The following is a 25,470-nucleotide window of genomic DNA, read 5'->3' as shown; positions in this document are numbered from 1 at the left end:
TATTCAGGTGGGGAGATAGCAGGCCATATTATATGAAACCGTTCACATATCTTTTCTTTTATTCTTAGTTTAAAATCACTGATCTGATCTCTGGGAATGGGAGAGCTAGGTGGTTCTCAATGACTCCAATCTCGATGCACCTATAAATCGGAGGATAGTTCCATTTTGTGGCCAATGTCCTCCTAACTTGGAATGGGACGGATGTCGAGTTTACAGAGTTTCTCACATTTTTGAATGTTAACACTTTTAATGTGCAATTTACGGGCATTTTGGGTGGCATTTTTTGGATGTGGAGATCTGTATTGAACAGGGGTCCCTCAAAACCAGAGCTTACAGAAAGTACATAGCAATAAACTCTATGCTTTTAAAGGAGTCATCAATTAAGTTATGCTACCTCCTGTACTACTTACCCGGGGCTTCCTCCAGACCCTGTCAGCCGCTATGTCCCTCGCCACAGCTCCGCTGGCCCCCTTTCCCCGACAATGCGCAGGACGACCTCCATGTCGTCCTTACTGCAACTGTGCGAGCGCTGCTTGTCAATCGAGTCCACGTTTTCTGCAGTGTACTGCGCAGGCACAGAACTACTGCGCCTGTGCAGTACACGGTGGACAACGTGGAGTTGACTGACAGCGGCGCTTGCGCAGGTGCAGTAGAGGAGGTCAGCCTCTGCACTGGGCCGGCGACTGCGAGTGGAGCTGTGGCGTAAGACATGTCGGCTGCAAGGGGTTGAAGGAAGCCCTGGGTAAGTATATAAGGGGGCAGCACTATTTTGCTGATGACTCCTTTAACTACTTTCGCCTCCTGGACGTAGAAGCTACGTCCAGGAGGCCATGTGCGCTCCCGGCCCGGGGTTCGTTAGCCAGGGAATCAGTGAATCGGTTTCCATGGTAGCGGCGATATACATGGTGCCCGATCACTGATTCCTCTCCCCCGCAGAAAAAGCGACAGCTTCTCTCGGAAGCCTAGCTTTTTCTGCCTCCCACGTCCCCCCTACCTCCCTCTAAGCGTTCATGTTATGCTTAGAGTGACGTCATGTAAACAAACCTAAGGTTGCCATCTTGTGGCCAAAAAGTAAAACTACATCTACATTAAAAAAATAAAATAAAAATAGATTTACATTACAAAAATGACTATTTACATCCCACCCTCCCAAAAATACCCAAATAAAATGTTTCATAATAAAAAAAAAACATTACAATAAAAAAAAAAAAAAAAAAACGTAAATATTTACCTAAGGGTCTAAACTTTCTAAATATCTATGTGAAGATGAAATATTTCTTTTTTCTTATTATAAGCTTGTAAATAGTGATGGATGCAAAACGGAAAAAATGGACTTTTATTTCCAAATAAAATATTGTCGCCATACATTGTGATAGGGACATAATTTAAACAGTGTAACAGCCGGGACAAATGGGCAAATACAATACGTGGGTTTTATTTATGGAAGCATGTATTTTAAAACTATAATGGCCAAAAACTGAGAAATAATGAATTTTTTTCAGTTTTTTTCTTATTCTTACTGTTAAAATGCATTTACAGTAAGGTAGCTCTTAGCAAAATGTACCACCCAAAGAAAGTCTAATTGGTGGCGGAAAAAGCAAGATATAGATCAGTTCATTGTGATAAGTAGTGATAAAGTTATAGGCGAATGAATGGGAGGTGAACATTGCTCGGATGCATAAAGTGAAAACGACTGAGGGCTGAAGTGGTTAAAGCGGTATCGTCACCATAAAAATCAAATTTCAACAGCAACTGGTCTGAGTGTATTAAGGCAGCTGTGCCCAACCTACGGCCCGCGGGCCATTCGTGGCCCGCGAGGCCAGTTTCTGTGGCCCGTGCGGTGGTGTCCTGGGGAGGGGGGAGAGGATCGGGTGGTATTGCGTAGTTATAGTATCGGCGTAGTCACGCGCATACACCAGCGTGTGCTCCGTATTCAGCCCCAGGTAGCGCTGGGATAGTTAGAAAGCCTCACTCATTGGTTACTGCAGGAACCTTCCTCCAATAGGAATCAGCCTGATACACCCAGGTACCGTACTGGACTCTGATACCATTGCTGCATTAATCTACCGCAAACTTCTCATTAAGAAAATGTCCATCAAATGGTGAGTACAACAATTCTTATATTGTCGTTTTCTTTTCATTTCCAACACCATGTTAACTGTTCCTAGAAAAACGTTAAAAGTTTTAAATCGAAATTTTGTATGCATGTGTTCCGGCCCTCGAGATTTTTATTAATTTGAAGTTCGGCCCTCAGGCCAAAAAAGGTTGAGCACCACTGTATTAAGGGATAAAGATGCTAATCCTGCATTCAAAACTTTCAAAACTTTTTCTGCTGTTATGATTTGGAGTTATCATATACCTTAGAAGCACTGGCTCTTTAGTAGTCGGTGCCAAAGAATTGCATGCTGGGGGTTCTTTTTATCTAAAATATATAATTATTATTATTTAGTATTTATATAGCGCCGACATATTACGCAGCGCTGTACAGTGTATATATATATATTGTCTTGTCACTAACTGCCCCTCAAAGGAGCTCACAATCTAATCCCTACCATTGCCATATGTCTATATTATGTAGTGTAAGTACTGTAGTCTAGGGCCAATTTTAGGGGGAGCCAATTAACTTATCCGTATGGTTTTTTTTTTTGGAATGTGGGAGGAAACCGGAGTGCCCGGAGGAAACCCATGCAGACACAGAGAGAACATACAAACTCTTTGCAGATAGTGCCCTGGCTGGGATTCGAACCAGGGACCCAGCGCTGCAAGGTGAGAGAGCTAACCACTACGCCACCGTGCTCCTCTTCCCTTTATTTCCCTGTCTGCTGCTTATCTGAAACCTAATCCCCTACTCACTTGTGTTTACAAGCAAGGCTGAGGTGACTCAGTGATTGGAGGAGACAAGAAAAAAAGTAAAGGGCAGAAAGGACATCACGAGTTAGCCTTTACTGTGGGCAAAAGACATGGCCCCCACCAGGAACAGAATTCTCGTCATTTACTATATAGCATTCAGTGAAATCAAAACGTGGACAGTACAATACATGTGTTATGTAAATAGATCAAGTATTTATCTACTTATATGTGTTTTTTTCCCTGGAATAGTATGGCTGATCCTACTGCTTTAAAGAGGAGCTGTTAGGTATAAGGTCTCAGAGAAAATAAACACATATATCAGTAGCTAAAGATTGGCTGTACTTACATTACATATGCATTTCACTGTCCACGTTTGGATTTCACAGAATTTGTATATAGTATATGCAGAGATAGATGCTCTTGACAGCTCATGGCAGGCTCCATGTTTTTCTGTCAAATGTGTCGTCATGTCCTGCCTGCTTCCTGATCACAGATAAGCTGGTACTAAATAACACAGTGTGCAGTGAATATTAATGAGCCATGTGGCTAGGAACAATAGCTGACTCCTGCAGTGTACTCTGCCCGAGATTTATCAGTGCTACGCGATTACAAGCTGCTGTAACAAGCTGCTGTAACGTCTCATTAGCAGCCGAGGGGAGAGCCCCAGAATGCTTTGCAGTATGGTATGCGACTTGCATCTTCTTAAGAATAACAGCCTTGCTGATAAGCACACATCAAAGGTAACTGAGATTTTTATCTTCACTAATTGCTTTTGGGCTTCCTTCTAAACTGTTTAACACAGGAGAATAGAGGTTTAAATTAGCTTCTGCAGCCTGACAGTTACTCTTTAAGGAAAAACAAAATTTGTTGCAGAGATTTTTTCCGATGCCGGAACTGCCGACATTGTAACCAATTGAAATCTGGACGGAGCATCCTGCTCAGTGGTCAGACAATAACAATTAAAGAGACTCTGAAATAAATTAAAAAAAAAAAATTAAAAAATGGGCCCCTGGGGGGTACTTACCTCGGGAGGGGGAAGCCTCCTGATCCTATCGAGGCTTCCCCTATCCTCTGCCCCACGGTGGTCTCGCTGGGCCCTTAGAAGCCACAGCCAACAATTTGTCAGGCTGATTTACCTTCCCCGACTCCAGCCCAGGCGCAATAGCGGCTCTCTGCTCGGGATCAGGCAGAAATAACCGATCCCAGTCGGGTCTGCTTTACTGTGCAGGGGCAAGTCGCCTACGCCTGATCAGTACAGCGGATCCGACTGGGATTGGCTATTTCGCGACTGACATCATGACGTCAGTCCTGATCCTCATGGCCGAGGATACCGGAGCTGTGAGGACTGCGGAGAGGCTGCAGATATCGCTGGAACAAGGCTTGGTATGTATATAGTGCCTGGATCAGGGGTGGGGGGGGGGGGGGGGGTCACATACGTTGGCATCCCTATTGCCACCTACATGTACCTGAATGCCCCACACCTATTTAATCTATACTGGGGGACTCCTGTACTTACCGACTATACTGGGGGACACCTGTACCTACCTAGCCTATAATGGGGGACATCTGTTATTACCTAGGCTATACTGGGGTACACCTGTACCTACGTAGCCTATACTGGGGGACACCTGTACCTACCTAGCCTATACTGGGGGAAACCTGTACATACCTAGCCTGGTGGACACATCTGTAACTACCTAGCCTATACTGGGGACACCTTTACCTACTTAGCCTATACTGAGCGACACGTACCTAACTGGCTTGGGGGGGCACCTGTACCTACCTAGGTTGGGGGGCACCTGTACATAATTAGGCTATACTGAGCGACACCGGTACCTACCTAGCCTTTACTGGGGACACCTGTACCTACCTAGCCTATACTGAGCGACACCTGTACCTACCTAGCCTATACTGAGCGACACCTGTACCTACCTAGCCTATACTGAGCGACACCTGTACCTACCTAGCCTATACTGAGCGACACCTGTACCTACCTAGCCTATACTGAGCGACACCTGTACCTACCTAGCCTATACTGAGCTACATCTGTACCTAGCTAGCCTATACAAGGGGACACATGTACCTGGCTACCTCCTTACAATAATCTACAGGGGATTCTGAAAACATGGGCACCGCACGGTGGGCGACACAGGAAAGGTAATGTATAAATGCACACACGGGGGTACATTCAAGTACCGGGGGAGCGGCGAGGCAACGGACACGGCCGATTCTCAAGAGATTTCATGTTAAAATCGTTTGGAAATCGGCCTGCTGAGTATGGGCAGCTGACCAATCTCTCTCCAATCAGACTCGATTAGAGAGAGCTTTGTCTCTTGATCGAATCTTCCCATCATCTCCAGATGTATGGCCACCTTTACATTTGTGTTAGTGCAGGTTGAGCAACTGCAGCTTGAAAGTATAAATGATCAGAGATTTTGGGGAGTAATTTTGAAAATTAGGTTAGATTTTGTGTTTTAAGCTTTTATTAAACTCAAAATGTATACTAGACCTTTGCATGACACATTTTGGTAAGTTACAGGGAAAAAAGGTTATGGAAATTAATTGGATCACTATTTGCACAGAAATTCAGGAAAAACTGAACGCCAGGGAGGTTAAAGAACAAAGTATTTCATAAAAATTTTCAGATCTAGGATGTCTTTTTTGTGTGCTCCCTTTAGTTTTTTGAGCAGTGTATACAGTCACTGAAATCCTTTAAAGAGGGGTCCCCAACCCCCGGTCCGCGGCCCACTGCTGGTCCGTGGACCATTTGTTAGCTGGCGGCCACTTCCTTTTTTATAATGCCTGGTCGGCGCCCTTCTTCATGCCCCGTGTCCTTACACAGCAGCGCGTCTTCCGGCTGCTGTGAATAAGCACGAAGCAGGAAAGCGGTTTCCATGGTAACGGTGATATACATCGCCACTACAGGAAGCTGCTCTCCTGCTTCCTGCTTATTCACAGCAGCCAGGAGACGCGCTGCTGAAAGGAGACGGGGCATGAAGAAGGGCGCTGACCAGGCATTATAAAAGAAGTGGCCGCCAGCTAAGTTAACACTAGCGGTGGCTGTGGGCACCTATACACAGGGGTATCTGTACTAGCTATACTGGGACATATACTAGCTATACTGGGCTTCTATTCTAGCTACACTGGGACATATACTAGCTATACTGGGCATCTATCCTGGAGCAACTAGAATACCTATACAAGGGCATCTATACTAGACAAGACAAATAACATTTATATTGCGCTTTTCTCCTTGCGGACTCAAAGCGCCAGAGCAGAGCAGCAGCCACTAGGGCGCGCTCTATTGGCAGTAGCAGTGTAAGGGAGACTTGCCAAAGGTCTCCTACTGAATTAGTGCTGGCTTACTGAACAGGCAGAGCCGAGATTCGAACCCTGGTCTCCTGTGTCAGAGGCAGAACCCTTAACCATTACACCTTCAGCCAACTATAGCTATACTGGGGCAACTATAATACCTACTGTACGCAGGGACATCTATACTAGCTATACTGGGGCAGCTATACTCAGCCAACTATACTCCCAGTACTGGGGCAACTATAATACCTATACAGGGGTATCTATAATACCTATACAGGGGCATCTATATTAGCTTTACTGGGCATCTATACTAGCTATACTGGGCATCTATACTAGCTATACAGGGCTTCTATACTAGCTACACTGGGCATCTATACTGGAGCAACTAGAATACCTATACAGGGGTGTCTATACTAGCTATACTGGGCATCTATACTAACTATACTGGGGCAACTATAATACCTATGCAAAGACATCTATACTAGCTATACTGGGCAGCTATACTCCCTATACTGGGGCAACTATACCTAGATACCCTACCTGGCTACCTACATACTTATGCACTCCAAATCGCTTTGCCGGCCCTCCCCTCCCGGTCTGAAAAAGGTTGGGGACCCCTGCTTTAAAGTGAGACGGAAGTGGGAGGTAATGCCTTCGCAGTCTACAAACACCTGGCAGGTCGAGTATATTGTACTTTGCTGAGGACCCCAATATTCCTCAGCTGACCCCTTTGCTGCCTAACCTGCCTCTATTTCCCTAACATACCCTAGAGGCGTATGTAGGGAAAGATGGTACCCGTGGCAAGCACTAAAACTGCGCCCTTAGGAAGAGGAGGGGTTTACCTGGGGCTTGAACAGCAGCGCTGTCAATAAGGATAAAGGCAAAATGTCAGTGACATAAATAAGGGACCCTGTACACACTTCCTCAAACACAATTAGGCAGCAGCATAATCTCCACGTAATAACTAGGCAGGCATTTCTCACAAATAACAAATGTCCCAGTGAAAGACCAAACCACAAACAAAGACCTCAGTAACAGACACCCACACCATTAAAGCCTGAACCCACTAATGCAGTTGTGTCCACTTCTGTCCGCTTTTCAGCATCTGTAACATTGATGTGTAACTGAAAAGCGGACACAACTGCGTTAGTGGGCTCAGGCCCTTAGTGTTTGGGGGGGGGGGGATTTTTCTTAGGCATGGGAGAGGGGAGGTTAGTGTTAGGCATGGGAGAGGGGAGGTTAGTGTTAGGCAGGGGAGAGGGGAGGTTAGTGTTAGGCAGGGGAGAGGGGAGGTTAGTGTTAGGCAGGGGAGAGGGGAGGTTAGTGTTAGGCAGGGGAAAGGGGAGGTTAGTGTTAGGCAGGGGAGAGGGGAGGTTAGTGTTAGGCAGGGGAGAGGGGAGGTTAGTGTTAGGCATGAGAGATGTTAGTGTTAGGCAGACAGAGGAGTGGTTAGTGTTAGAGAGAGGAGAGTTTAGTGTTAGACAGGGCAGAGAAGAGGTTAGTGTTAAAGTGGAACTTCAGCCTAAACAAACATACTGTCATTAAGTTACATTAGTTATGTTAATTAGAATAGATAGGTAATATAATTTTTTACCCACCCGGTTTTAAAAGAACAGACAAATGTTTGTGATTAATGGGGGCAACCATCTTTGTCATGGGGCAGCCATCTTTTTGGTTGAAAGAAGGTGACAGGGAGCATAAGACACAGTTCCAACTGTCCTGTGTCCTGATAACCCCTCCCAGCTGCACACTCTAGGCTTAAAATGTCAAATTCAAAATATAAAATAAATAAATAAATAAAACAAAACAAAAAACAAAAACAAAAAAAACATTTTCACCAAAACAGCAGAACGAGAACAACAACATCAGAAATCCCATCATGCTTTGCACAGCATCAGGGGAAAAAATGCCCGGGCAGTTTTCTTCTGTGCAGCTAAAAATGAGGCTTGTATAAGAGAAACAAAGTTCTGATGCTGTGAAACTGTTAAAGAAACACCAGGCCTTTTCAGTGCTGCTGAGTCGATTTTTAGTCTGGAGGTTCACTTTAAGGTGGCCACTAACGATACAATTTGGGGGATGATTATGCGTATGAACGATCGGGAATGATCGTTTGGGACCACTAACAGATGAAATCTACTATCAAATCAGATTTGATTTTTGGGTAAATCCCATCAATCTGATCAGATTGGTTAGGAGATTTTTGTTAATGAGTGGTCCCAAAGAATCATTTCCTTTCATTTATATGAATAATTGTTTGTAAACGATCGATAAGTAAATTGTATGGTTAGTGGCAACCTTAAAGGTGTCCATTAAAGGTACAATCTTGATGGTACAATCTTACCACTTCTGGGTAATATGAGGGACAATCTGACTATTCTATCCCCCTACCTCAGGTTTCCTTTAAGTCATATGAAAGGGGGTGGTTAGTGTTAGGCCCAGGAGAGGAGAGATTAGTGTCGGGCACTCAGGTTAGTGTCGGGCATCAGAGAGGACAGTGTTGGGATGAGGTTAAGGGAAGAGTAAAAAAACAGCCAGATCAGCTGTTCATGCCCAATCTGCAATTGTCGGCCTAATACACGAGTTTCACAAGCATCACAATTTTGGAGAAGTCACAGTTTGCCCAGATACAATCCCCTCTCCAATAATACAGAGAGAGGAATGTGTCTCTGTGGAACTACAAGTCCCAGCATAGCATTCAGCAGAAACTCTGGCAGAACGGTGGTGTAGAGGTTAGTGCTCTTGCCTTGCAGCGCTTGGTCCCCGCTTTGAATCCCAGCCAGGGCACTATCTGCAAGGAGTTTGTATACTCTCCCTGTGTCTGCCTGGGTTTCCTCTGGGCGCTCCGATTTCCTCCCACATCCCAAAAACATACAGATAAGTTAATTGGTTCCCCCTTAATTGGCCCTAGATTACAATACATACAGTACATGATATAGACATACTGTACACTCACCTAAAGGATTTTTAGGAAGACCATACTAATACAGTGTTTGACCCCCTTTCGCCTTCAGAACTGCCTTAATTCTACATGGCATGGATTCAACAAGGTGCTGAAAGCATTCTTTAGAAATGTTGGCCCATATTGATAGGATAGCATCTTGCAATTGATGAGAGATTTGTGGGATGCACATCCAGGGCACCAAGCTCCCATTCCATCACATCCCAAAGATGCTCTATTGGGCTGAGATCTGGTGACTGTGGGGGCCATTTTAGTACAGTGAACACATTGTCATGTTCAAGAAACCCATTTGAAATGATTCAAGCTTTGTGACATGGTGCTAATATTATCCTGCTGGAAGTAGCCATCAGAGGATGGGTACATGGTGGTCATGAAGGGATGGACATGGTCAGAAAGAATGCTCAGATAGCCCGTGGCATTTAAACAAGGCCCAGTTGGCACTAAGGGGCCTTATGCTGGCCATACACTGGCCCGATTTGCCGCCGTTCGACAGCAGATTCGATCACTGGGATCGAATCTGCTGCCAATCATTCGCGCTAAACGCACCCGCCGATCCGATTTCCTCCCGAATTCAGATCAGTCTGTCGATCGCGCCGTGCGGGAAATTACCGACGATCGCCCGCGGGTAGGGAGCGCGTCGCTAGCGGCGCCCGATCCGATACAGGTATACATTACCTGACGCTGGCTCCCTGGCATCTTCTCCGCGCTGCACCGCTCTGTTCCTGCTCCATCCCAGCGTACATTAACTTCCTGTGTCACTCCAGTGACCAGGAAGTTCAAATAGAGGGCGCTCTATTTGAACTTCCTGGTCACGGAGTGACACAGTGTACGCTGGGATGCGGTGCAGCGCGGAGAAGAGGACCCGGAGCCAGCTTCAGGTAATGTATACAGGGGGCGGGGTGGGCGGGGACAGGCGGCAGAAGCAGCTCAACAGATTGTGATCGGTTTCAGGCTGAAATCGATTCATAATCTGTTTGCAGTAAAGGCAGCCATACGATTCCTCTCTGATCAGATTCGATCAGATAGGGATCTGTCAGTTGGTCGATCTAATGGCAAATCGACCAGTGTATGGCTACCTTACAGTGTGCCAAGAAAACATCCCCCACACCATTACACCACCACTACCAGCCTGCACAGTGGTAACAAGGCATGATGAATCCATGTTCTCATTCTGTTTACGCCAAATTCTGACTCGATCGAGACTCATCAGACCAGGCAACATTTTTCCAGTCTTCAACTGTCCAATTTTGGAGAGCTCATGCAAATTGTAGCCTCTTATTCCTATTTGTAGTGGAGATGAGTGGTACCCAGTGGGGTCTTCTGCTATTGTAGCCCATTTGACTCAAGGTTGTGCATGTTGTGGCTTCACAAATGCTTTGCTGCATACCTCGGTTGAAACGAGTGGTTATTTCAGTCAACGTTGCTCTTCTATCAGCTTGAATCAGTCGGCCCATTCTTCTCTGACCTCTAGCATCAACAAGGCATATTCGCCCACAGGAGTGCCGCATACTGGATGTTTTTCCCTTTTCACACCATTCTTTGTAAACCCTAGAAATGGTTGTGTGTGAAAATCCCAGTAACTGAGCAGATTGTGGAATACTCAGACAGGCCTGTCTGGCACCAACAACCATGCCACGCTCAAAATTGCTTAAATCACCTTTCTTTCCCATTCTGACATTCAGTTTGGAGTTCACAAGATTGTCTTGACCAGGACCACACCCCTAAATGCATTGAATCAACTGCTATGTGATTGGTTGATTAGATAATTGCATTAATGAGAAATTGAACAGGTGTTCCTAATAGTCCTTTAGGTGAGTGTATAACAATGGTAGGAATTAGATTGTGAGCTCCTTGAGGGACAGTTAGTGACAAGACTCTATATATATATATAGAGAGAGAGAGAGAGAGAGAGAGAGAGAGAGAGAGAGAGAGAGAGAGAGAGAGAGAGAGAGAGAGAGAGAGAGAGAGAGAGAGAGAGAGAGAGAGAGAGAGAGAGAGAGAGAGAGAGAGAGAGATATATATATATATATAGATAGATAGATAGATAGATAGATATGCATACATACATATATATACATACACTTTACAGCACTGTGTAAGATGTTGGTGCTATATAAATAATAATAACTATCTTTTTTTTTTGTGTCTTATAGTGGGAAGCCTGCGCGGTCACTGAGTCACACCTACACACAGTGCGGTGCCTATAAGCTCAGATGTGGCCATGTAGTAGAATGAGGGGGAGGAGCACAGTCTAACTCTTCCCCGCAAAATCCACGACTTTCTTGGTCGTGGATTTTGCTGCCCTGTGCGCTTCCGTGTGAGGCAGGGCTATGAGCTGCAGCCCTGCCTTACACACGTCTGTCAGCGGCGGATCTCCGCCTCTCCCCTCTCAGCGAAGGAAGACTGAGAGGGGCAGGGGAGAGGCGGCGATCCGCCGCTGACAGACGCGTGTGAGGCAGGGCTGCAGCTCATAGCCCTGCCTCACACGGAAGAGCTGCCCGGATTGCCCCCCGGGGAGTTTGAGGGGATTTAGATAGTTTACATTGGCGGGGATGTGGCGGTTTAGTTAGGGATATAGTATTAAAAATATTTATGACAAAAAAAATACATTTTTTTAGAGACTTCTGAGTCTCTTTAAAGTGTACCAGAGATGAATGGGAAAACATTTTTTCATACATACCTGGGGCATCCTCCTCCGGCCTAAAGCTTACAGCCTAAAGGCCTGTTTCTACTAGACATGAATCACTGCGTTTTCCCGCATGCAAAATCAAATGGGGAAACACAGCCTAGTGAAAAATATTGCATGCGCCGGGGGCGACAATCAGATGGCATGCAGCCAAAATATTCATCACAAATCTGAATCTCTATATGCATGGCACAGCTAGAGGGATTCAGGTGAATTCTTGCATTACTGCAAGTACCGGTGTGCATCTCGCAAGACGCACACCAGCACAGTGGAAATGGGCCCTAAAACAGGGAGACAGGTCAGTCTGACATAAACTTCCTGCACTGAATACACACATCATACTTTTACCACTTGAACACGTACAATACAAACAGCTCTGCACCAGAATCATTAATTACTAGGTTTCTCATACTTACATATCCCTCAAAAGGCGTTTTCTCACAAGGTCTGTCTGCATAAAAATAAAATAATGTAATATGTAAATAAAATAAATGCAGCAACTATCTTTCGTTAATGCTATACAGTAAACTTTTATATCATCTGACATGAAACTTCCATAGACCCCCAAATACCTAATTACCCGCTGTAAGCCCATGCACTGCATACATATCTACACCCTGTAGGCACATGCACTGTGTACATATCTACACCCTGTAGGCACATGCACTGCATACATATCTACACCCTGTAGGCACATGCACTGCATACATATCTACATCCTGTAGGCACATGCACTGCATACATATCTACACCCTGTAGGCACATGCACTGTATACATATCTACACCCTGTAGGCACATGCACTGTATACATATCTAAATCCTGTAGGCACATGCACTGTATACATATCTACATCCTGTAGGCACATGCACTGTGTACATATCTACACCCTGTAGGCACATGCACTGTGTACATATCTACACCCTGTAGGCACATGCACTGTGTACATATCTACATCCTGTAGGCACATGCACTGTATACATATCTACACCCTGTAGGCACATGCACTGTATACATATCTACACCCTGTAGGCACATGCACTGTGTACATATCTACACCCTGTAGGCACATGCACTGTGTACATATCTACACCCTGTAGGCACATGCACTGTGTACATATCTACATCCTGTAGGCACATGCACTGTGTACATATCTACATCCTGTAGGCACATGCACTGTGTACATATCTACATCCTGTAGGCACATGCACTGTGTACATATCTCCATCCTGTAGGCACATGCACTGTGTACATATCTACATCCTGTAGGCACATGCACTGTGTACATATCTACATCCTGTAGGCACATGCACTGTGTACATATATGTAGGCACATGCACTGTATACATATCTACACCCTGTAGGCACATGCACTGTATACATATCTACACCCTGTAGGCACATGCACTGTGTACATATCTACACCCTGTAGGCACATGCACTGTGTACATATCTACACCCTGTAGGCACATGCACTGTGTACATATCTACATCCTGTAGGCACATGCACTGTGTACATATCTACATCCTGTAGGCACATGCACTGTGTACATATCTACATCCTGTAGGCACATGCACTGTGTACATATCTCCATCCTGTAGGCACATGCACTGTGTACATATCTACATCCTGTAGGCACATGCACTGTGTACATATCTACATCCTGTAGGCACATGCACTGTGTACATATCTACATCCTGTAGGCACATGCACTGTGTACATATCTACATCCTGAAGACATCTACGCTGAATACTTATCCACCCACTGTAAGCACATGCACTGTAAACTGATCCACACCCTGTAGGCACCTGGGCTGTATACACATCTACATCCTGTAGGCACCTGCTCTGAATACTTACCTACCTGCTGTAAGCACATGCGCAGTATACAAATCTACAGCCTGTAGGCACCTGAGCTGTATACATATCTACATCCTGAAGGCATCTGTGCTGGATACTTACCTACCCGCTGTAAGCACATGCACAGTATACAAATCTACACCCTGTAGGCACATGCACTGTATACATAGCTAGATCCTGAAGGCATCTGTGCTGAATACTTATCCATCTGCTGTAAGCACATGCGCAGTATACCTATCCACCCACTGTAAGCACCTACACTAAATACATGCCCACCCCACCGTAAGCACCTATGCTAAATACTTACCCACCTGCTGTGAGCCCCTGCTTTGAATACTTACGGTATCCATACATCTAGTGAGTTTGGTGGCCGATCGACCAAGAGACAGGTCTCTCTCTGGTCAAATCTGATCGGAGAGAGATCTGTAGGCTGCCGTAAACCGCAGGCCAATTCCCGATAAGTTTCAGCATGAATTAGTTCGGGGACTGGCCCTGTGACGCCGCTTCACCACCCGCACCCACTGTCCCCTCCTAATGTTTTATGCCCCCCCCCGCAGTGCCCATGCAGTTATACTTTACCTGTCATAATGTCAGTTTCCTCGTACTTCCGCATTTGCCTGCATTATAACACGTAGGTCGTGTGTGACGTCACCACATGCTATATGCCGGTAGACACGTGGGGCCCTAATGCTTAAATCTCTCATCGCGGTTGGCAGACAGGTAAAGTTTAACTGCGGGTGAGGGGGGGGGGGGGTGTTTGGACATAAAACACTAGGAGAGACAGAGCTGGGGGTTCTGGCGCTCGTCCCGATATTGCACGCTGTCCTTGCCATGTATCTGATCAAGAATTCTTTTTTTTTTCTTATATCTCCATTATCTTCCATGGCACCAGCATCTTCAAGGATTGAAGATTTTCCATCATGTCCCATTGATGCATGCAAACAATTATCAACTCGGATGGTCAATTGGCTACTAAGTCACGTGATGCTTGGGCACCTTTACCCGACCGCTGTAACTAAACATGCTTCAGCACTTGGTCCAATTCTGTGGCCTCGTTGAGCTGTTTTGGCACCTTGAAATCTCCATTTAATTGGCAAGGTGGGTATATCAAGCAGAAATGTGATCATGTTAAAGAGACTCCGTAACAAAAATTGCATCCTGTTTTTTTATCATCCTACAAGTTCAAAAAGCTATTCTAATGTGTTCTGGCTTACTGCAGCACTTTCTGCTATCACAGTCTCTGTAATAAATCAACTTATCTCTCTCTTGTCAGACTTGTCAGCCTGTGTCTGGAAGGCTGCCAAGTTCTTCAGTGTTGTGGTTCTGCTATGAACTCCCCCTTCCAGGCCCCTCTATGCACACTGCCTGTGTATTATTTAGATTAGAGCAGCTTCTCTCTTATCTTTTACAAGCTGGATAAATCGTCCTCTGAGCTGGCTGGGCTTTCACATACTGAGGAATTACATACAGGCAGAGCTGTCTGCACTCTGCAGGAAGAAACAGCCTGACACTTCAGTGCATGAGAGATGCAGGGGGAAAGAAACACACAAATGATGTATACAGCCTGCTTGTGTATGGATGTATTTTCTATGTGTGGACATACTGTACATCAACCTACTTCCTGTTTTGGTGGCCATTTTGTTTGTTTATAAACAAACTTTTTAAAACGGTTTTTAACCACTTTTAATGCGGCGGGAAGCGGCGAAATTGTGACAGAGGGTAATAGGAGATGTCCCCTAACACACTGGTATGTTTACTTTTGTGTGATTTTAACAATACAGATTCTCTTTAAAGAAGAACTCAGTGAAAATAATGTACTAAAAAAAAAGTGCTTAATTTTTACAATAATTATGTATAAATGATTTAGTCAGTGTTTGCCCATTGTAAAATCTTTTCTCTCCCTGATTTACATTCTGACATTTATCACATGGTGACTTTTCCACTACTGGAAAGCGATATAAGTGGAAAGAGATCCTGTTATTTCCCACAATGCAACAAGGCTTGCACAGTGTGATATCAGAACCATGGTCCTGGCATCAGTGTGGGAGGGGTTTTACCACAGTATCAGCCATATAGAGCCCCCTGATTATCCATTTGTGAAAAGGAAAAGCTTTCTCATGGGAAAGGGAGTATCAGTTCAATCCTTAATTACGGTTTCTCTTTAAAGCAAATCTTTACTTATAATAGAAGTCAAGTAAATCTGACATCTGTATCCTGAAATAACAAAAACATTCTTACCACAGTACCAGGGGTGCAGCTAGTAAGAAACCTCTGTGCCCCCTCCGCCCCCCCCCCCCCCCCCCCCACCACCACCACCAGTTTTAAGTAGCCCGAGTTGCCTCTGGTATTAAGCAGTCCTTCAGTATTGGTATTCAGAGGGTACCCTCTAGTATCAGATAGCCCCAGGTAGCTCCACAGTGGGATGCAGGGCTGTGGAGTCGGAGTCGGGCAATTTTGGGTGCCTGGAGTCAGAGTCTGAGTCGGGAAAAAATGCACCGACTCCGACTCCTTATGAATTTGTAACTGTAATTAAAATAGAAAATATGATAAAATGTTCTATTTCTCAGATAATAGTCATTAAAAATAATGTATATATACAGTATATATACAGTAATAGCTGTGCTTAGTCCACAAAAATGAAATAAACCAATCAAAATTAGTTACTTGTGCTGCTTCAATAAAGCAGTCCCCGTATTTTTAAGGTCAGATATACATATCTGATTGTGACGGTATATATGATGTGTACACAGGAATCTCTTATATATACTAAATAACATCTATGCTGTAAGAATAAAGCCTGCTGTGTAGCTGTGTCACTAATAGAGATGGTCAACGAGATGGAAATAATTCTGCATTGATGCTGATTTATGCAAATGTATGCACTCCCTTTGCTGATGAAATCAAATAATTTGATATGTTATTAAAATTTGGTGACTACAAATTAAAGGGTAACGGAGACGGATGAAAAGTAAAGTTTTATACATACCTGGGGCTTCCTCCAGCCCCCTTCAGGCTAATCAGTCCCTCACTGTCCTCCACCACCCGGATCTTCTGCTATGAGTCCTGGTAATTCAGCCAGTCAGCGCTGTCCGGCCGCATGCCGCTCCCACAGCCAGGAACATTCTGCACCTGCGCAATAGTGCTGCACAGGTGTAGTATGCTCCTGGCGGCGGAGTGTGTGCCTGCACACTACGCCTGACTGGCTCAAGTACCTGGACTCATAGCAGAAGATCCAGGTGGTGGAGGAGGACAACGAGGGACTGATTATCCTGAAGGCGGCTGGAGGAAGCCCCAGGTATGTATAAAACTTTAATTTCATCTGTCTCAGGTTTACTTTGTTACACAGTAGTACTATACTCTACATATGCACTCCCCACAGAGCTGCAGGGAATCCACTGAGAATGCTGTGCACATTGAACACAGAGGTGTTGTCTGTTTACAATCTCCTCATTCCCCTGCAGAGTACCTGCACATCATTCTTACATGTACCCACACTTACATTGCCTAGGGCCTGATAGATGTTCTTTGTTCCGGTTTGTACCTTTTACAAGTACTCTTACCAAGGAATAGTTTTAGTCTAAAGGGCATAAATATAGTAGTCTACATATCCTTCTCACTTCAGTTGTCTTGTAAAAATCCTAAGCGTTGGCAGTTAAGAGACGAATTTCTTTCACTAAAGTTTTATTAAGCAGATATAAAAGTATAAACATACCAAATGCGTTTACAATGTATCAGATTAAACACGATATGAAAAGTTACGAAACCAATTTAAATGAACTATAATAAAAATAGTCCGCTGTAATGTCCATCTGAGAAAAAAAGGTTCATAGTTAAGTGATCTACTATATTTTCTTGTACTATGAAGATTGCGTATTCCTTCGTTGGGCCCACCAATCGTCCCAGTGTAAGTGAAATTTCTCCATAGTACCAAACATTGTATGAAAAATAAAATCTGTCAACATAATACTGTCCACCCTGGAGAGAACTTTATCAAAGTTAAGGTCTGGTTGTTTCCATAAAAATGCTATAACCCATAGCACTGAACATAATAGTACATAATAAACCCTTCTCCATACTTTCGGTATTAGAGTGTTGGGGGTTAGTAATAGTGCTTGTGTAGCCTCCAGATTAATTTGTTTTTCACATAAATTGCTTAAAAGAGAGCTCACCTGTGACCATATTCCCACTGCTTTCGGGCAATCCCAAAATATGTGCAGTATCGAGCCGTCAGTTTGACATCCTCGGAAACATTGTGGAGATACCTGTGGAAACATCTTATGCAATCTGGTTGGAACCTGATACCAACGCGTAGCTACTTTCAGCACTGTATCTCTGATTGCTGCATATTTTGTAACAGTTTTTATGTTAGAGTATATTTTATTCCATTCTGTTATATCTAAATTCTGTGCTAAATCCGAATCCCAGGCCACCATGCTACTTGTTTTACATTTTTCTGCGTAGCTTCTCAAATGGTTATAAATAGAAGAGATCATTCCTTTTGGTGGTTGTTCTGAGAGATAAAGATTTTCAAAAAAGGTAGCATTTAGTCTGCCACCTGGAGTGGAGTTTCGCACAAAAAAATGTCTGAGCTGGTAGTATCTAAAATGCTCTGCATTAGGTATCTGTCTGTTGATTTGAAGTATTTCCAAGGGGAGAAATTTATCTCCTAACCAGAATTTATTAGCAGTGGTGTATCCATGAGAGATCCACCAATGGAAATTTCTATAATCCAAAAAGGCAGGAGGGAATTCTGGGTGGCCAGTAAAGGGTAATTTAGGGCCAAACTTTGAGCCTAGTTGAAATTTTTTATGATATCTAAACCAGATACGCAATGAATCTGCTACAACCAGATTGCATTTATAGATCTGTCGTTGGTAATGGTCTGGTAGGTATATCAGAGATTGAATATTGTATGGCTCCACCAATAATGTTTCGAATTGGATCCATGGGATATTCAGCTCTGGTTGGAACCAGCCAATAATTTGAGAAAATCTTGCTGCCAGTAAATATGACCACAGGTGAGGTACCCCCACTCCTCCTTGGGTTGTTGCTCTATACAGGGTTGAGGTTTTAAATCTGGCTCTCTTATTGTTCCAAACAAATTTATCTATCACCTTTTGCAGTTTTTCGATAAGTTTCCTGTTGGGGGTTAGGGGTATTGCTCTAAAAAAATATAGGATCCTGGGCAGTATAACCATTTTTACGGCTGTGATTTTCCCAAGCCAAGAGATTTTATATTTAGACCATTCATGCAGCGTTTGAGTGATTGAGAGCACTAAAGGGTCATAATTAGCTGATATTAATGAGGAAAATTTAGAAGTAATTTTAACTCCTAAGTAAGAGATCTCATGTTCCTTCCATTTAAAGTCAAAGTTGGCTTGATATAATTTTACCACAGTATGTGGGAGGTTTATTGGTAGTGCGTGGGATTTTTCTGTATTGACTCTTAATCCAGAAATTTTACCAAATGAGTCCAATAGGGGGAGAAGTGTGGGCAGGGAAGTCAAAGGTTGCGACAAGAACACCAAAGAATCGTCTGCATAAAAGCTTACTTTAAACTCAGTTCCATTGATCTCATATCCCTTGATGTCTTCACTAGATTGAATTGCCAGCGATAGTGGTTCCAAAGCAAGTGAAAACAGCAAGGGCGAAAGTGGGCACCCTTGTCTGGTGCCCCTTCTCAGCTGTATCTGGTCTGAGAAAATACCTGGTAGCTTGATCCTTGTTTTAGGATTGTGATATAATGCTTGGATTCCCCTTAAAAAGTTACCTGTAAGTCCCATTCTCTCCATTACTCGATACAGATATGGCCATAAAACCGAATCGAAAGCTTTATGTAAATCTAAGCTTAGCATAAGCAATCTGTTATCTTTAAGTTTCACATCCTGTAGGATATTACAAACTAATCGGACATTGTCTATAGTTTGTCTATTAGGCATAAAGCCAGCTTGTGGGTTAGAGATTAATTGGGGTATCACTCTAGAGAGTCGGGACGCCAAAATTTTTGCAAAAATTTTTGTGTCATTATTAATCAGTGAAATGGGTCTGAAATTTTGTGGTAATGAATGATCTTGATTGGGTTTCGGGATTAGGGTCATGTTGGCAAAGGTCATGTCATCAGGGAATTTATAACCATTGAGGATACTATTAAACATCTCAACCATATATGGAACAAGTGTCGGTGAGAATTTTTTATAATATATGCTTGAGAAGCCATCAGGGCCTGGTGATTTCGATAATTTTAGGGATTTTATTACTTCACTTATTTCTGATGGTTTAATTGGTTCATTCAGTATTTCCAATTGAGATGAGGTTAAGGAGGGAAGTTTAATTGAATTTAACCAATCCTGTATCTTTGATGGGTTTGTCTCTTCTGGTTCTGCAAAAAGTTTAGAATAATAATTTTTAAAAATTTCCATAACCTTCTCTGGTAGAGATTCAAGACAACCAGATCTTGATTGTAGTCTATACACATGTGGGGGTCTGTAGTAGTGGGACAACTTACGAGCAAACATAGTGCTTGCAGAGTTACCATATAAAAGAAATCTGGCTTTTGTGAATTTTAAAGTTTTTTCTACTTTTTCTGATAATAATTTATCTAACTCTATTCTTTTTTCCCTGATTTGTCCCACCACTACAGAGTCCACCGTAGAACTCTGTTTACGATATAAGCTATCCAATTCACGAGATAATTGTTGTATCTTAGCTAGTCGTTCCTTTTTGCGTCTAACAGCCATAGTGATCAGTTTGCCCCTAATTACTGTTTTATGTGCTGACCATAAGACCTCTGCTGAGACTGCTCCATTATTATTAAGTATGAAATATTCCTCTAAAGAATTTTGAATCTCGTCAACATTTGACTGATTTTGCAGTAATAAGTCATTTAAGCGCCATGATAGTGGAGAGAATGGGACCCCAAACCCCCCAAAGCTACCTGAGACCATGTGATGGTCTGACCAGACACATACATGGATGTCCGCATCGATAGCATTAGCTAGTAAAATTGGGGAGACCATCACATAGTCCAATCTAGCAAATGATTGTTGAGGATGAGAGAAATAGGTATAACTCCTATCTCCTGTGTGAAAGGCCCTCCAAAGATCAGTCAGTTGAAATGTCCTGTGTAGTCCCCTCAGTACTCTTGGAAAGGTTCTACTATGCATAGAGGATGAATTTCTGTCAATTGAGGTATTGCTAACGCAGTTAAAATCACTTGCAAGTAGCAGATGACCGGAAAAAAGGCTTTCCAACTTAGCAAACATATCCTTAAAGAATTGTGCCTGTGAAGATTGGGGGGCATACACATTACATAGGGTGACATCTTTCCCCCTTAGTGAGCCTTTCACTATAATATAGCGGCTGTCCGGGTCTTTATAGGTCTGAGTAAGTTCAAATGGAATTCTGTTGTGTATTAATATAGCGACCCCCCGTGCCTTTGAGGAGAAAGTAGTGGTATAACTTTTTTGATAAGATTTATCTAACAGCCTCAGAGGGTTCGCATGTGCAAAATGTGTTTCCTGAAGAAACAGTACGTCAGCCTGCAATGATTTATACTGTTGAAATGCTTTTCGCCTTTTCTGAGGGGAGTTAAATCCCTGTACATTGTGTGTAATAAATTTCAACGCCATTTCGTTATCATATGTGGGCTATTAATAACCTGGTCAAAAAAGAGATTCTCCAAGGCACGTGGGGTCCCTCTCCCAATCCATCTCCCCCCAATTATATTGGTTTCCTTCTCCAGATATGCATATAAATCTCCAGGTGGACAGCAGTATATCTCAGTAAGCAGCATAATAAAACATAACTGAAAATAAACTAAAACTAAACAAAAACATATTTGAAACCAACAGTACTGCATAACAGATATTGGTGGAATAAAGCCTATTTGGCTTAAATCAGAACAATAATCCTTCCCAGGTCCAGTCCAAAACAGGACTGGATGTACCTGGAATACTCCAGTTGCAGTAGAAACTGACAACTGAAGGGGGTAGACAAATAGCACGAGCGAGGTTGGAGAAACATACCGCTATTAATGCAATATAATTAACTAACTGTGCAAAGTGCTATACATTACGTCAGAGCTATACGTGTATCTTGTGTCCATTCCTATGTCTGAAGTCAGTCACCCGAAAATCGGCGATCTTTGTTCTTTTGAGATCGTCGTGGTGTCCATATTGGAGAGAGGGGTCGCCTATTACTTTTAGCTGGGGTAGGTGGTAATGTCGGCGCCTCCAGACCCAGTTTAGATAAGAGACGGTGACCTTCTTTAGATGTGATAGCAGAATAGATAACCCCATTTTGTTGTACTACCAAGCGAAATGGAAAGCCCCATCTGTATTTTATATTTGCTTTTTGCAGGACTGCTGTAATGTCCTTCATCTTTCTTCTTTTTTCCAGCGTCACTGGGGAAATATCTTGATATATGGAGATTCGGTGGCTTTCATATTCCAGTGAGGTTGCCTCTCTCGATTCTTTTAGGATCCTCTCTTTGATAAGAAAGTCCTTCAGACATAAAACTATGTCCCTTGGTGGTTGTTCCGGTCCTGGTTGCGTTCTTAGTGCTCTATGAATTCTATCACAGGTAAAAGCTCCATCTTGTGCGTCAGGCACCAGTGATAGGAATATAGCGGAAACATGCTTTTCTAGCTCTGTATATGTTTCAGGTAATCCCCTTACCCGTAAGTTGTTACGGCGGTTTCGGTTGTCTAGATCCTCCGCTTGAGATTGCAAGGCCGTGACCGTTTCTTTCGTAAGCTCATGTTCTTCTTGTAGCTCGTTGTGGGCTTTTAGAAGTGCGTCATGTTTTGATTCAAGCCGGTCCGTACGTTCCCCCAGCATAGTAATCTCATGTGTCAATGACGATTCAAGTTTATGCAGTTCTGACTGAAACTTACTGGCCAGTCTCGTGTACATGTTGTCCAGACTGTCTTCAAGGTCCTGTTTTGTGAGGCCTCGATGTCTCTCTGTCCTGGATGTTGTCCAGTCTGGGCCCGAGTCTGCTACGGATCCTTGTGAGCCAGTGGGGGAGCCGCGGCCATCTTGAGACTGCATGGTTGAGTCTCGTGTGCGGAGGAAATAGTCTCGTACCAGCTTCTGCTTCGGGATAACGGGTTGCCGGCGCTTCGGTGGCATGCACAGATAGTTTCTCTCGGGGATGCTATAGAAAATGTAGCAATATAGAGGCTTCTAATCCCCGGTAAGCGGCATTAATAACTCCGTTCGGCTGGAGCTACATCTAGGTGCGTCCTCCTCTCAGCGCGCCGCGCATGCGCCCCCAAGAGACGAATTTCATGTTACATACTTTTAATCAACAAAATTGTAATATGCAAATTAGAGGAGTCGGAGTCGGTGGAATACTAAACTGAGGAGTCGGAGTCGGTGGATTTTTGGACCGACTCCACAGCCCTGGTGGGATCGGTTGAAAAGGTCGCCCAAGCTGCCTGTATGAAAAGGGCGCCGCCATAGACATCAATGTTATTTCTGGAAATATGGGCTACAAGGTGTAGAAAAGGACGCCCGAGTTTTGATATAGGCTACAAGCGGGCTCCCCTTTGTAGCCCGTATTTTTTTCGGCTACAAGGTTTTCGGCTACAGTAAGGTGCCCCTTTGTAGCCCATATTATTGCCTTTTTTTCTAGCCGAAGTTTTTATATGGGCTACAAGTGCTGGAAGCCGAATTATTTCATTCCCCCACTATCCATGGCGGCCTGGAGGGGGGATAGTAATTAACACATCCCGGAGTATTTTTTGTAGCCGAAGTTATTATATGGGCTACAAGCACTGTAAGCCGAATTATTTCATTCCCCCACTATCCATGGCGGCATGGAGGGGGAATAGTAATTAACACATCCCGGAGTTTTTTTTCTAGCCGAAGTTTTGATATGGGCTACACCAAGCGCCTTTTTTGTAGCCGAAGTTGGTATATATGGGCTCCACCAGGCGCCCTTTTTTACCGGCGCCCTTTTCACGTAGACCCTCCACAGTGTATAGGAAGTGCGAAGTAATCGCCCAAATTTATGCAGCATCTCCCAGTCTAGATAGCCACAAGCAGCCCCCTCCTTAACAGTACAGGTAGCCAGAAGTAGCTCTCCTGTATAGGTAGCCCCCCGGTATAGATAGTCAGAAGGGACCCCAGTATTAGGAAGTATCCCTTATTGGTAGCCAGAGGTAGCCCCACAGTATAGGTAGCCCAGTGTTCTCCCCAGGCTCTTTTAGCCGGGTGCTCCACCCGGCTAGATTTGGTGACCACCCGGCTGTCATCGGCTCACCTTCTCACCTCCTCCTATGCTGTAAGCACAGTTGCCCTGCATTTTCAACTCGCCCCACCCGGCTACTTTTTCATGCCACCCGCTACTATTTCATGCCACCCGGCTGGAAAAAAATTCTGGGGAGAACACTGTAGCCCCCTCAGTATTGGTAGAGCGAAGGGCAACCCAGTATAGGTAGCCTCCCCCCATAAAGGTAGAAAGAAGAACTAGGTAGCCAGAAGTAGGTGCACTCAGTGTAGGTGGCCAAAGGCGCCATCCAGAATAAGTAGCCAGATGTGACCCCTCCCCCAAAGCAGAATAGTGATCTACCTTCTTCAGGTGTCCCTGTCTCTATTATTAGAGCACCCTCTCTCGTCATGTAACCAGACAGCGTGACAAGACAGGGCCCTTTAAGTTATGCTGAAGGTCTGCTTTAATGCGTATTTGCAGAATAGTCCTGTTTTTTTTTATTAATTACAGTTGGAGACAGTGATTTTATTTTTTTTTGCAGGTATGCTAGGGTGACCCAGAGATTTTTTCAGTTTGCTTATGATGTTAGCACTCTGAAATAGCAACCAGCCACAAGCTTTGTCTTATTACTTCTGTACAAATGAAACATCTCTGTGTCCTGCATGAATTTGATTAAAACAAAATATTCACATTTTATTGCTTTATGGCCTGAAATGCAGAAACACAAAGCCATTTTCAAGCTCCATTTACAAAATTCAACTAAAAACAGGCAAGTGAAATGTATACCGTAATTCAGAAAAAATAAAACCCTCATATCCCCACATCATGCGGACCCTCTGCCATCACCAGGCTAGTGCCTTTGTCGACTTGCCTTTAATCTTGCCCTCCCTAAAGATGCCCATACCAGGGCTGTGGAGTCGGTAAAAAAAATCATCCGACTACAACTCAGTTATGAAACCCTCCGACTCCAGGTACCAAAATAGCTCCAACTCCTCGACTCTGACTCCACAGCCCAGTCCGAAACATGGAGTGGGTAGAAAAATCATTTAACTCCAGCTCCTCAGTTCATGAAACAACCGACTGACTCCAGGTGCCCGAAAATTGCTCCGACTCCACAGCCCTGGCCCATACATCTAGCAATGTATGGGCAGATTCAACCAAGAGACAGATCTCAGATCAGAGAGATATCTGTTACCTGTCCATACACCACAGGCCGATTCCTGATCAATTTTAACATGAAATCTCTCAAGAATCGGCCTCGTGTTGCCGCCTCGCCACCCCTGGATGTTGATGTCCAACCGGTCAAATCCTTGATTAAGCAGGCTTATTATAATACTGATTTTCATACAATCAGATAATAAGAATGGTAGATCAAATTCAAAATTGACATATGTATGGCCACTCTTCACACACAGTCGCACCCACACCGAACTCCAGAAAATGAATCTCATTGCCCATATTTAGTGAATATACAGATACAGTACTCCATACACAAGCTCCACACACACATATTTCAATATATTAAAACACACAGCACATCAATATTCTGCTAAAAAGGAGTACCTAAGCTCAACTCCAATGGT

The 25,470-nt window shown here is 43.9% G+C and overlaps 1 long non-coding RNA gene across 1 annotated transcript in view; it reads right to left on the bottom strand.

Moving 5' to 3' along the window:
* LOC137546973 (uncharacterized) overlaps positions 1-25,470 on the bottom strand; it is a 59,210-nt gene that overhangs the window by 26,082 nt on the left and 7,658 nt on the right. The window contains exon 2 of the long non-coding RNA XR_011026414.1: positions 12,227-12,261. This is a non-coding gene — a long non-coding RNA (uncharacterized lncRNA). The remainder of the gene's footprint in view (positions 1-12,226; positions 12,262-25,470) is intronic.

This window comes from Hyperolius riggenbachi, chromosome 2 (assembly GCF_040937935.1).
Source record: "Hyperolius riggenbachi isolate aHypRig1 chromosome 2, aHypRig1.pri, whole genome shotgun sequence".
Taxonomy (NCBI): domain Eukaryota; kingdom Metazoa; phylum Chordata; class Amphibia; order Anura; family Hyperoliidae; genus Hyperolius; species Hyperolius riggenbachi.
Note: the sequence above shows the minus strand (reverse complement) of the source record. Positions and strands in the feature narration are given on the sequence as shown.